This window comes from Camelus bactrianus, chromosome 17 (assembly GCF_048773025.1).
Source record: "Camelus bactrianus isolate YW-2024 breed Bactrian camel chromosome 17, ASM4877302v1, whole genome shotgun sequence".
NCBI classification, from domain to species: domain Eukaryota; kingdom Metazoa; phylum Chordata; class Mammalia; order Artiodactyla; family Camelidae; genus Camelus; species Camelus bactrianus.
In genome coordinates, this window is record NC_133555.1 from 12,752,237 (window position 1) to 12,765,925 (window position 13,689).

At 35.1% G+C, this 13,689-nt stretch overlaps 1 protein-coding gene and 1 non-coding gene across 4 annotated transcripts in view; one reads left to right on the forward strand and one right to left on the reverse strand.

Moving 5' to 3' along the window:
- Positions 1 to 13,689, reverse strand: part of CNTN6 (contactin 6) — a 256,106-nt gene that overhangs the window by 170,799 nt on the left and 71,618 nt on the right. The gene's annotated exons all lie outside the window — the stretch shown is intronic.
- LOC123613017 (U6 spliceosomal RNA) lies at positions 953 to 1,057 on the forward strand. Its single transcript, XR_006720331.1, has one exon. It is a non-coding gene; the product is annotated as a U6 spliceosomal RNA (small nuclear RNA).

The window sequence follows — 13,689 nt, forward strand, 5'->3', positions numbered from 1 at the left end:
AGTGTAAGATCGCATTAAAGGAGGTAGTTGGGGATATGGACTCTGGATTGGTTTGCATATAAAAGACAGCTCAATGGTGAGTCCTCTACTATCTCTAGAAACTGGAGGGCAGACCCTCCAGGGTTAGCAAGGCCTCAGATGGCAAAGTAGTAGAATACAGAAAATGAGATGACATGATTAATACAATAATCAATACTGACCAAGTAGCAGGAATCAAGGAATAGGGTATCCTTCTCAGTGGGTCAGTATCACCCCCAAGGAGGTAAAACTCAGTTTTAAAGAATGGAAAGGGTGGTGAAATGTTATTTTTTATGTAAAAAGCACAGCAATACATACATTATATAATTGAATATACAGAATATATATGCTATTAGAACTTCATGGGTTGGGGACTAAAAGGGCTCCTTTGTGGCAAAAGGAGGGTGACAATAAAAGTTGAGAAAGACTGAAATAGAGTATTGTGGATAATGAATATAAGTAATCTGATAAATGAGAACAATCCATTATAACAATATGTTATTAATGTCCTGATATATTAATTGATATAAACTTTTTTCTGATTTATATATAATATCTTATAAATTTGCTCAGCAAGTGATTATCCATAAAGACTTGATCAACTCTGTGCTAAGGAAACCCAGTCTGTAGCACCACAGAGCTGAGAATCAGACTCTGAAATGTGACGACTAAAACTTCATGGTGCTCTGCTGGGGCACCACCATTTCTCTAAGAGATTTTCTGTCTTCTCCCTCTAAAATGTCAATAATGTTATAAAGACACCTTATAATATAGAGATTTGTACCTTAAAGTAGTCTGGGGGCGCCATGCTCACCAATAGTTTGCTGACCTTAAATTGGTTAAGAGTATTTCTGGATTAATTTGTTCTTTCTCTTTTTTATAATTTCTGCTGGATCTGAGAGATTAAGGGAGATAATCAGAAATGCAATGCAGAATGCCCACTTTGGCAAAATGAGGTAAAATTGGGCTGATACAGAGAATATTAGCATAGACCTTGCATAAGGATGGCACGAATGTTTTTGAGGCATTCCATTTTCTTTTTTTATTGAAAAAAAGATATGGGAAACTACCTGGGACAATGGAAATGTTTTATATCTTGTCTTGAGTGATGGTTTCATGGTGATTACAAGTATTAAAACTCATTGAACTTAACACTCAAGGTCACTGTATTTTATTGAATATTAATTACACTTTGATTCTTTAAATGAGTGCGGTGAGAAGACTGAATAATGATTTGTATCTGGGGTTTGCAGGGTTGACTGCCTCATATCCAACTAAGGTTGAATAAATAGAGCACTGACCATAGGCTCATTACACTTTGTATAACAGATGAAACTGCGTTAGAAAAATCACTTATTTTGTAAATTAAAGAGTTTTTGTGGTAAAATGGAGGCCCACAGACAAAATTGACTTTACAACTATGGCAACCAGAAGAACAGCACTGGAGAAAAAAATATCCAAGAACGTGAATGGACTACTTACTAAAGTCTAGGTACTGTAGTAGTATTTCAGATTTCTTATTTCATTGGTTGGTTATACCAGTCCTATGAAGAAACTGAAGAAATCACCACTATAATTCCATTTTGCCTTTTTGAACAATGTGAGTCTTGACAAATTAAGTGACCTATCGAAGGTCATATAACTAAAAATGGTAAAGCAAAATCTCAAGACTCTATTTCTGACATCAAAGTCTGTGTTCTTGACAACCAAGATGTATTACTTCCATTCAGCCATTGTAGGTTAGCTTAGGCCAGTTTAATTATGCACGATAGGTTCTTAAATGGCAAGTTGAATCACACTGGCTACTCCATTTAAATATGTGAAAGTTAGTTATACCAATAACACAGCCAAACTTGATTGGCTTCATCTCTTTAATTTGGTTAATGGCAGAATTTTAATGGCTCTATATGGTCAGCAGGTGGCAGTGGTATTCCATTAAGTCAACACAGCAACTTCAGGCAAATTAATGTCCATGTAAAATACAAAGCTGCCCAAAAAAGAAAAAAAGGAAGGGGCTGATTTGGTTTACTGAGGAATTTTTGTGATCTTGACCCTAGATTTTTATGCATTTGGCCTATGGGATTATACCTGATTTGTGAGTTGTTTGCATACCTGGGCTAGTTTAATTGCTTTATGGGTGAGCTAAGCAAAGGAAGCAATAACAGGCACTTTGAAGAGTGAATGGTTTCAAGCTGTCTAAGTGAGTGTAGAGATAGAAAAAAAAAATTATTATTTGAGAAAAGTTCTGAAGCTTTCCATACAGTGGTCGTGTATTGGTGTGTATTTATTTGTATTTTTATGTATACATGTCATTGCTGTCGTTGTTGTTAGTGGTGCATAAATGAAACTCAATGGCATATGCATCTGTGACTAGAAGGAATAATTTTGAACTTAAGCCAAATCTTTTTTACCTCTGGAAAAGTAAAACATATTCTTAAGCTAATACACAGCAAACAAGGGACATTTGCATCTGATGTTTGCAAATGATGTGTGTTATGATCCGTGTAGGCACCAATTTCCTACAAACAATACTGGACAAGGAAAAGCTTCCTGGGCAAAAAAAATATATATATTTATTTTGGGTTTTGAAGGATAGTAGTAATTTTTCAGGGAGACAAGTTAAGTGTAAATATTTTAGGAAGAGTCACTAGAAAGTAAAACGTGGGGAGAAATTAAAAAAACACAGTGCCTTTATGAAGTATACACATTTTGATAAAAGCGGGAATTTGTTGCACCTTAAGGGAAAGAATCAGGCAAAGCCTTTTGGTCATAAAAGTATTTCGGATATTATCCTATAAGGCTCTTTTAGATGAGTTTGTCCATTATGAAAATATGAGACTGCTAACCAAAGTTAATGGGGGCCTTATCTAAAAGGATCAAAAGAAGGTAGTAGATTGAAGAGTTATTTGGGATGCAGACTCTATACTACTATAGAGTGCCCCAATAAACTAGATTAGAAATCAAAATGATGCTCTGATTGCCTGCTGTTGTGATGAAAATATGAATTCTGAAGAACAGTGCTGCTCCACAAATCATGATTTAGTGGTAACTTCCTTTCCTCACACTGAGAACATATTAATGACCATGCTCTGAGATGGTTGAAAATAATGAAGGGAAAGTAATACCTATTAGTAGAAATAATAAAAGAAAGATAAGAAAAGTGACAGGTAATGACTTTTGGACTTGTATAACATGTACCTACCACCTGGGTAATAAACTGCCTTGGGCAGACTGACCCCAGCGTCTGAGTGGTAGGGCAAGAGAAGGGAGTCCCCAGGTAGTCAATCAAGCACCAAAGGGAAGCGTGATTTATGGTTGGAGGTGGGTTATGGTTGGTCCAGAGCTTATTTTATAGACAGTTCATGCCCTCCCTCCCTCAAGCAGCACTCTCTGAGAAATATTCCTTTTGTCATTATGCTTTTTCTCGTAACTTAGATTTTGCTCTACTAGAGACGTGATCAGGAATTTCCTAAATTTCTAAACTTTGTTTAAACATACCTCTGGAACGCGTTCATTTTGTAAACAGCCACTCTGTACTTGTTCACATTGTGCTTTAGTTGATCACCTGTCAAACAAGTCACCCGTGCATATTCCCTAAAGCCTGTTTGTAATCCTCCAAGGATTATATACCTATGATAGAAAAAGCATGGCAGTCTCAAAGGAAGAGAGTCAGCACAGTGGGAGAAGAGGTATTGTGATATAGATAAGAGTCTTAAGTCAGAGTTTGTACCGTAATTTTGCCACTGATTGTGTGGCATATGATATGTTTTAGCATTCTGAAGCCTGGTTTGTTTACCTGTAAAGCAGGGGTTGGAACACATCCTGGGGATCACTTTATGGCAGAGGTGATGGCTTTCTTTCTATTCTGTTGACTTGTCAGACATTATCATTCAGTCACAGAGTTCTTTCCCCTCGAGTTCAGACATATCCTCAAAAGGCTTCTCATTGCAGTCAGTGCTAAATGCAGGTATCCATGGCTAATTGGTTGGAGTTAACATTGAGGAGACAATGTACCACTGGTTCAGGTTTAGATCATCTGAATTTCCTGGCTCTAGCAGTCTGAAATTGTTACAGTTGAGTCCTTAAACAAATACTAAGTGTGCCAGAATGTACAAATCAGCATGGTAGTCACTTTTAAGGATACAGAAATGAACTGGATAAGTGTTGACTTCAAAGGACTTACAGGTTAACAGATGTGGTGCTGTTAGGTGGTGCCTGTACATATATTTATGCAAAACAAGGTAGACAGTGATAACTGCAGTGAGGGATGTTCAGACATGAGACTGTGTGTGTGTGCATGTGTATCTTAGGGGAGGGGGAGAAATGAATTCATAGGAAACTGTAACTTGGGTACAATTTGTTTCTCATGACTCCGAAAATCATAAACATGTGTCACAAGCCTGTTCTGAAATCATTGATGGGAATAATATATCAACTCTAGCTACACTTGGCTAGATGATAGTTAACCCATGCAGAGTCTTGCTGTTTTCAGCAAATGCCTTTTTCAGCTTCTTCCCACATTACCTGTGACATTTATAAGCCAAAGGTAAAGCTCCTGCCAGATCTGTGATATAATGAAATGAGATAACTCAAGACTATTCTAGACAGATAAGCAATCACACATGTACCAAAACAAACCAATAAGCAAACAAGCCTTGCTTTAAGTACCAGGGGATTTGGTCAATAAAGGAAAACTGGATTGGAAGATCTTTAATAGAAAAACAATGGTAACACTTTCACATCATATTTTACAGTGGAGGCTTGGGAGAAAGCCCACTGTACTTTAAGAGATAATTGAATGTTCCATTTTTATGTATTTAAATGGAGAATTTTCACTGTATTTTGAGCCATTATTTATCTTGGTCATTGACAATATTCATTTTTATATAATGTATACTCATTTCTCATTTTTTTATTTTTAAGTTTATTAAAATAGAAAGCATTTGAAAACCTCAAATAATTTTTTTTAACCAAAATGCAGTCCTCAGAGACTATAGAAAAAAACAAATGTACAATGGATGGCTAATTCTGTGTATCTAGTAACCTTTTAAATTTTTTCTAATGTCATTAAAATGTAAACTTTAAAAAATGTTATTATATTATCAACTTCCGCAAATTCAAAGGATGAAATTCTTGCTAATTCCATAATCAGCAATAAATGAATGCTCAATGTTTTTGGTATAAAATGTCCCTTTTTGGTGGGTGGGTAGGTTATAAGAAATTGTGCCTTATAAGAAGTCTTTCAGTCCCTGTATGTTGTAGGAGGGAAGACATCATAGGTAAAGAAATGCAAGGCTCTCTTTTCATTCTGAGAGCACAGATGAGCTACTGAGTTTAGGGAGACTGAATCTTTCTCACCCTTGAGGTGGGGAACACTTTTTCAGCTGCTATTGAGCATTGGTTGACTATTCACCTTGGGTTATTGGGTCATTATTAAGTATTTTGTGTGTGTGTGTGTGTGTGTGTGTGTGTGTGTGTGTGTGTGTGTGTGGTGTTGGTTGACTGTGGACTACATGCATATAAACAGGAGGATGAGGAAGAGAGGAAGGAAAATTGATGGTGGTGATTCCAAAAGACGTAAGAGTTGTTGAGTCAAGGAAATAGTATAGAGCTGGAACGTGCAGGGAGAACTTTGTTAAGGGCCACCATAGAAGGACACAGGAACCTCTTGGGATCAGACTTTGTGTTCTAAAAATAGCCACACACAGGATCTTTGCCATTCAGCTGCCCAGGGACTGGGACAATAGGGTAGGGTAGGGCCAGCTTCACAGGAGTCTGACTGTGCAGCTGTACAGTGCAACATGCTTATAAGGATGCCGTACCACAATTTATGGACAAGGGGGCCTGCATTTTCACTTTTCCTTTGGCCTTACAAATTATGTGGCCAATCCTGAGTAAGGGCAATGCTGGATCCCTGCTCTGAATCTTCTATCTTCCCATCCTTTCTACCACTGTCCCCATGAAACTACAGGACCAAGGGTAAAACCCAGACACTTTCTGGGCTAGAGGGAAGAAACTATTGGACTTATACTTTGGGGAATAACATATGGACTCCAGACAGTGGGAACTGAAGTCTTCGTAGCCTGTCACCACCAGCCTATAGCTGTGTATGTAAACACACTATACTTTCTGTAAAAGATCAAATGAAAACCGTGCCCATGGAGAAGGACTTTTGTACAGCAGACACACACATTCTAATTATTTCCTCTTCATTAGCTTCTGTATAGCTCAAAGGAATGTAAGGCAGGGGGTGAAGGTGTAGGAAAGGAAAAAAAAAGATATGTATAGATGGACCGGTTGTTGCTTACTAGAAGAGTGCTTTATTACACATCAGGCAGTTTTGTGAGCTTGCTTAGCTCCCTTTGGAAGGTTTTCACTTTAGGGGGCAATCGACCATTGGAATTGATCAGTGGGAAGCCTATGAATTGTAAAACCAATAACAACAAAGCCTTTTGCAAGTCATTCTATGTGGATAAAATAGGTAAAAATTATCACTTTGGGGGCATTTTTAGAACACTCTGGCCTTACCTCCCATTTCCCCTAATTGGCTTCACTCCTCAACTTTTCTTTTCCTCTTAGGCAACATGAAATAGACCTTTATAGATGACAGGGTTTCTTTTATATTGTATTTGGGCAGGGCGAATGGGGAGAAATCACACTGAAAAGGGCAATTTATCATACCTCTTTTTTCTCCCTATTTATTAAAAAAATAATAAGAAGAACACAACCGAGTAACTTCAGAAAGGCTGCCGAGTGTGGCTGACTCCTAGCCACTGTAAAAGGGGCTCCGGCTGCAGAAGGTCTCCAGCCAACTAGATTGAGCAGCCCTCCTCACCACAGCAGAGTTCGGGTTGTCTTTTCTACCCAGAAAGCTAAATTAGGAGTCAAGAGACACCAGCGCAGCTTTTCATGCTGCAAATAAAAGATGGAAGAGCCCTAACTCGCAGAAAATGTTAAAGAAAAAACAAAACAAAACAAAAAATAGCTAAGTGTAAAGCCGTGTAGCTAAGTGACTTGCATTTGGATTTTATTTCGCCAGACAGTCCATAGGACTTGATATTTTTGGTTATTCTAAATTTATTCGAAATTAAAGATTTGTTTGTAAACGTTTCCCAAAATGGTCAAAATGAAACAGGTCATTTTTTCTCCTAGGTAATTTTGGGAGAGTAGTTAGAATTTGTGAAGCCATCTGTGAAACTTGGGTTTATAGTCACACAAATGTCTGAAGTGATGTTTTCATATATGAATGTAGGTCTACAAATCTCTTTTCAAAGTATAGGCAACACTTTAGTAACATCAGCCATCTCTGTAGTTCAATGCTGACACCATTCTGTGTATGGCTCAAAATGACTTCTTCCACAAATTCATAGAAATAACTCTTTTTTTTTTTTTTGAGGTTTTAGGATCTTGTACTATCCTTCATTGTCTTCAATATACTACTAACATACATGCAGAATCTTATCTTCTATGTTTAACAGTAAACATTTTCATCACATCTTCTTCCCTTTTATAGATTTCATATTATTTGGTGCAGTATCTTGAACTTGGTACATGAATCAATTAATATTTATTAAATGAATGAAAATAACAAAGGCCTAAAATTTACCGATAAGATTACATCTGTCTCTAAGAACTAAAAAAATAGCAATAATTAACAAAAAGCATTACATAGTTCACAGTCTATTTGAGGCACTGTTTTATTAATTTATATAGTCCTCATAAAACTTCATGAGATGTCATTATTAATTTCTCAATGTTATACATAGGAACACTGAGGTACAGATATTAAGTCATTTATTCAAGGTGACAGAGTAGCAGGGCAAGGATTTGAACCAATGCAGCCTTCAGGCTGTGCTCTTAATTACTATGCTATATATAGCTTTCCTAACATTATATTTATTGTGTCTGTTGTAAGTGCTTTACAGAACTGATTCATTTGTATCATGAATTCTATTTACAGAAGCTGGCTATATGCCAGGATGGGATATATTAGCACTTTCCCTGGCCTTTAGCAATACCATAGACTGAGAAATTCATACTTCTGTGATTTTATTCTAATGCAGTGGCTATCAAAATGTGGATTGGAAAACCAAAGGGTTTCCAATACCCCTTTAGAGTATGTAGTCAAAGCTCTTCTAGATGCCAAAGAAAGTGTTTTGTATGTTTTTGTTCTTTTTCTCTTCACATCTTTTATAAACATTTAAAAAAAAATAAACATTTTTTTAAACACATGATATTCATTGTGGTAGAGATATAAGAATCCTTGAAGGTAAAAACAACAGCAAATAAGTGCAAAATTAAAAAAGAAATCATGAATCAGCTTCTTAAATCCAGTAATTTTAAAGAGAAGGGTTTCTGAATTACCTACATCCCATAGGACTCATTCTATTAACTACTGAACCATCTGACATTTCTCATTAGATAAAGTTTTAACAAGCAGTGATTATTCTACAAATTTTAGGAATGATTCTTTACTGCATAACATCTCTTAATGGGATGCTGATATTTAAGTGTACATACATTTTATTTTTATCATCTCTAGTAGAGTTGCTCTTTCCTCTAATCCACACCAAAGTGATATCAATGTAATAAGCACTAGTTGTTCCTAATGCTATAAACACAACCAACAATTCTTATGTATTAGTATTAATTTTACATCCCCACGTGATCTCTGCTTTGAACTTCTAGTGAAAAATATCAGGAATGAAAATGTTCTAATAAAAAATATATAATTTTATAAGACTTACCATTCATACACATTCCTAGGCTATATAAGTTTTATTCAGTCTGCAGTTAGCTGTTTAATCATTTCCTAGGACCATTGAAAAAAGCCATTACTTATTTTCAGATGTTCATACAAAGAGCCATCACTATACTGCAGTGAAATCAGTATATTGTACTAATGTAGTAGGATTAATTCCAAATTTGGGCTTTTTTTTTTGAAATTTTATTATGAATTTGTGTCCTTCAGATACGGTATTACTATTACATAAACTATAACTATGTTATACATACACATTTGACTTCAGAAACAAATGTCCACCATTAAGTTAAAGGCTGACATCTGTATGATACATAGTGATCTCAAATCATATTTTTTCAAAGAAACATCATTAGAATTTTTGTTACCAGCCAAAGCAAATAATTAATGATACAAAATTTTAATCTGCTGTATGAGCATCATCTTCCTTGAAATTTCTGGGTCGGACTTAGATTCAGTGATATATACTATCTCTTCTGTTGCACTTCTGTAATATTCATTTGGCAAAATTGTCAAACTGCCATTTACACAATAGAAAAAGGCCTAAAAATGACTCCCATTGACCCTGTCTCCTGGCACCCTTGTGTTATCCTCTGCCCTTGAGTGTAGGTAGGACCTGTGACTTGCCTCTGACCAGTAGAACAGAGCACAGAGGGTGAAATGTCACTTCCATGATTAGGTACACAAGATTATAACTTCCATCTTGCTAGAAAAGTGTCTCTGTTGCATCCTCAGTTTGCGTACTTTAACAAAGTAAGCAGCTGTGTGGAAATACCTGCGTGGTAATGAGCTGAGGGCATCCTCTGACCAATAGCCAGATAATGAGCTTAAGCTCTCAATCTAAGAGTATGCAATGAACTGAGTTCTGCCAACAACCACATGAGTTTGAAAGCAGATCCTTCCCCAGTTGGGTTTTCAGATAAAAATCTATTCATGGCTGACACCTTGATTGCTGCTTTCAGTTGAGACTTTGAAGCAGAGAACCCAGGTAAGTCAGTAAATAGACTACTAACCCTCAGAAACTGTGATATAGTAAAAATGTGTTGTTTTAAGCATCTAAGTTTATGGTGATATTATAATGCAGCATCAGAAAATTAATATAGTGACTCAAACAATAGTTTTCTTTGAAGCCAGAAACAGAATTAGAGCTTTGATTCCAAGATGTGCTCCTCTTACTAAAAAGCTAAAAAAAAAAAAAGGAATGTGTCTAAAAATCCCTGGAAAATAAGTGACACTGAGGATTAGAAAAATATGGAACCTAGTTGTATACTGTACAATAAGTAAAATAATTAACTGATGCTAAAGGAAAAATATAATCATGACCAGGCAGCTGGTTATATCAGCCTCTTATGAACCCACCTCTTTTTAAATTTAAATTTTCATTTATATATTTTTCATACATTTAATATTACCAGTTGACTAATAAATATTAAGCCATGATTTCTCTTTGAATAAGTGAAATTGTATTTTAATAGAAGAATTTGTTATATCTTTAAAATCACAGCTGCCTTTATGTTCTCTTACTCTGATTTTTATTTCATTGTTAACTTTTTTCTGATGATTATCTTGATGTTAGAATAGTTATATTTCTCTGAGAACTATAAGTTTCAATATGAAGTTAGCATTATGTTGCCTTTTAAGTTCTGTGCCTGTGTACATTGAGTATTTCATCTTGGCCTTTTAAAAAAAAAAATCACACTTTTAGCTTACACATGAAGGAAAAAAAGAGACCATACCATTGAGAATTATACCAATGCTTTTCAGCACATTAAGTCAATAGTACAATTAAAATAAAATAATTATTTGAAACAATACAGTTTATGCATTAAACTTGGACTCCTACAGAGCTGATCTTTAGTTGTATCTTATGAAAAGCTATAGAATGAATTCCTCCAGGATTACTTTTAAAGTAAGAAATTAAATTGTCCATGCAACAACATTATATATGCAAGAAAAAATATTCACAGACGCATGATAAACATTTCATTTGGATTACACTGTTATAGCTAGAACTGAAATATAATTTTATGCCACAAGCATTCAGGCATATTACATCAATTTTCTGTTCTTTTGCCCATATGAAATGTGTGATATGTGATATAAATATATACACACTTCGTATAAGAGTTACATTTTTAAAGGTTAAAAACAAAAAAGCCAGAGAAAATGGCAATAGCAGATGAGCAAATGCTTGCCTTTATCTTAAGGCTGTGTTTTAAACTAAGAGAATATTTGCTATAACTACATATTTGCCATCCTTGCTCAGAATGATGATACTATTTTGAATTAAAAAAAATCAAGAAGACTTGCTCAAAATGAACTACTGAATAGCTATAGTTCTCTAGTGACTTCAGAAAACACTACACTTGTCTTCCATAACTCGCTTCTCAAGGACTGTGAAAACAAATATGGAAAAAGTCCATCCACTGAAGTACCTCTTTGAAAACTGGAGAAGGAAGATGATCATTGTCTGACTCTGGCTCTAATGGGGGAAATGTAATTACTAAAAGTACATACATGCTAAAGAATGCTAATGTTGTTTTGTCTCTCTGGGGTATTAGGATAAAACAATGAGTAGATTCTTCTACCATTCCTGAACAAAAATCTTAGAAGAGTAGCTTGGAATGATTGTTGAGAGATTAGTAGAATGAATGAATATAAAAATGTCTCAGAATCATTCAGTATATAGATTGACAGAATCATCCAGTATAAATTGACTGCCTTGAAAGTATAAAGCTTTGAAAAGCAGTAAGAAGATCTCCTGGGGTGATTACTGTGGTGATGGGCTTGATGTTGGTGGGGCTGTCGGGGTGATGGCTGATGAAGGGCAGAAAGGGTGTTTTGCTATGGAGTGTGTGGAAGGGCACGATTATGTGGAATAAGTACACATTGAATATTCTATTCAGTAGTCTTTTGTAAATGTTATTATTGTTTGGATTCTTTATAAAGAATAAGCCCAACTGAGCAGAATAAAATGCTCTCAAATATCAATTTTCCACACCCATGAATAGCCCAGCTATTTAAGCCATGAATCATTAACATGACACAAACAAATCACAAGGATAGAGTACCCTATGTGCAAGGCACACACCTAGCTAGAAATAAGTCACCTTGCAAACTCAGAACTGCATAAACATAATACCTGGAGATACACATATACACAATGCTTAAAACTATGTATAAATTAGTGTCTCAGAAAGATGTAGCCTAAAAGTTTAAATGTTTGTATTATCAGAGCACTTAAAACACAAAACAAAAATAACTCTATATTTCTTGTTGTAAAGACTTTTGTTTACATTCTTTTTTTTTTTCTTTTTTTGTAAAACAAGATGAAATCTCAAAAACCAAAGATTTGGAATGATAAATAAAGCAGCTTGCATTATTTGATAATGCATGTATAATCACAATATTTGAGAACTCATTTCCTCCTAATATGACCTCCATATAGAGACAGCGGCTTCTATTTTTTCTCCCCCTTTATAGGATAAGGGTAAATGAGTGTGTATGGGAATGTGTTTTATTCATTGTACATCTCTGGAGAAAATCAGGTCACCTTCATTGATCTTATCAGTCAAAGAAAATAGGACTACTTCACAGAACTATTAAAATGAAGAGAATTAAAATGTATAAAAAGCTTTCAGATGCCAGGATCAAAGGGAAAAAGGTCACAGACTAGTCAGGGATTGTTGCCTTTGCTGAAATTCATGGTTTTGATTTACATGAAGTTGTAAATGGCTATAATGTTGTAAGCAGCTGTAATAAAATAAAGTAGGAAACAAAGGCCAAGGACATTACAGAAATGTAGAGGAGAGAGTCAAAAGAATACTTATAACAAGTGGAAAAAAAAAAACTAGAAGAGAATTATAATAATATGCTTTGGGTAATTTATTTATGATTCACAAAATGCTTTAGCATCTACCAGGGAATTTAACCCTCACAAATGAGGTAGATATTGTCATCCATACTTCACAGAGATGTAGACAAAGGTTAAGATAGTATAAATTTGTTCAAGTTCAAACAACTAATAGGCAACAGACTATGGTTTTCCTCCAAGCTTCTAAGACAATCAATAGAATATTGTAAGATCTCCATAAATATTTGTTAAATGAATAAGCTTGCACTTAAGCCTCTTTTTCCTAATTCCAAATCTAATGTTCTTTCCAATTTGCTGACTCCCTCAATAAGTGATTGATCTATGCAAAACCACTTCTATTTTATTTGAAACATTGCTGAGAGAGAAAAAATAAAAGATTTAGTAGAAATCCATCTTTAAAATAGAATAAGTAGGAGTGGTATCTTAGGGTGACAATGTCAAATTAGGAAACAAATTGATTCACCCATTTTGATTGGGGTAATATAATACTATCATTCCACAGATTATGTCTTAATTACATTTAAAGTAGTTAGTTGAGCACTTACATGTTAACACAGAAATAGAAAGATAAGTATGAATACCCATATTTACTTCCCTTAGATTTACCGATTATTAATATTTTGCCACATTTGTGCTTTCTTGCTCTCTTTTTTTGGTGTACTCTCTCTGTGTCTTTCTTTCCTTTTTTTTTTTTCGCTAAATCATTTAGCAAAGTGGTTTTGGCTAAACCATTTATCAAAGACCCCCAGTTTTTGCCTAGGATGTACAGAGCTAGAAAATATTATGCCAACTTTTAAAATAAAAAATAACTAGACAAATTGCAAATTTACAGCTTTCCTCTGACCAATCAGAGAGCTGAGATCCCAGAAATACCAACCAGCCCAAAATCTAAAAAATAAAAACATTGCTACAAGGAGAGAGGATAAGCTAGCATTTGTTTACTTGGTAACAGATTGGTAAGGAAGAATGTGGGCCTGGTGGCTTCAGAAAGAACAGAAATTCTCTCTCACTTTCTGGCTCTAATGTAGGTCTTCCA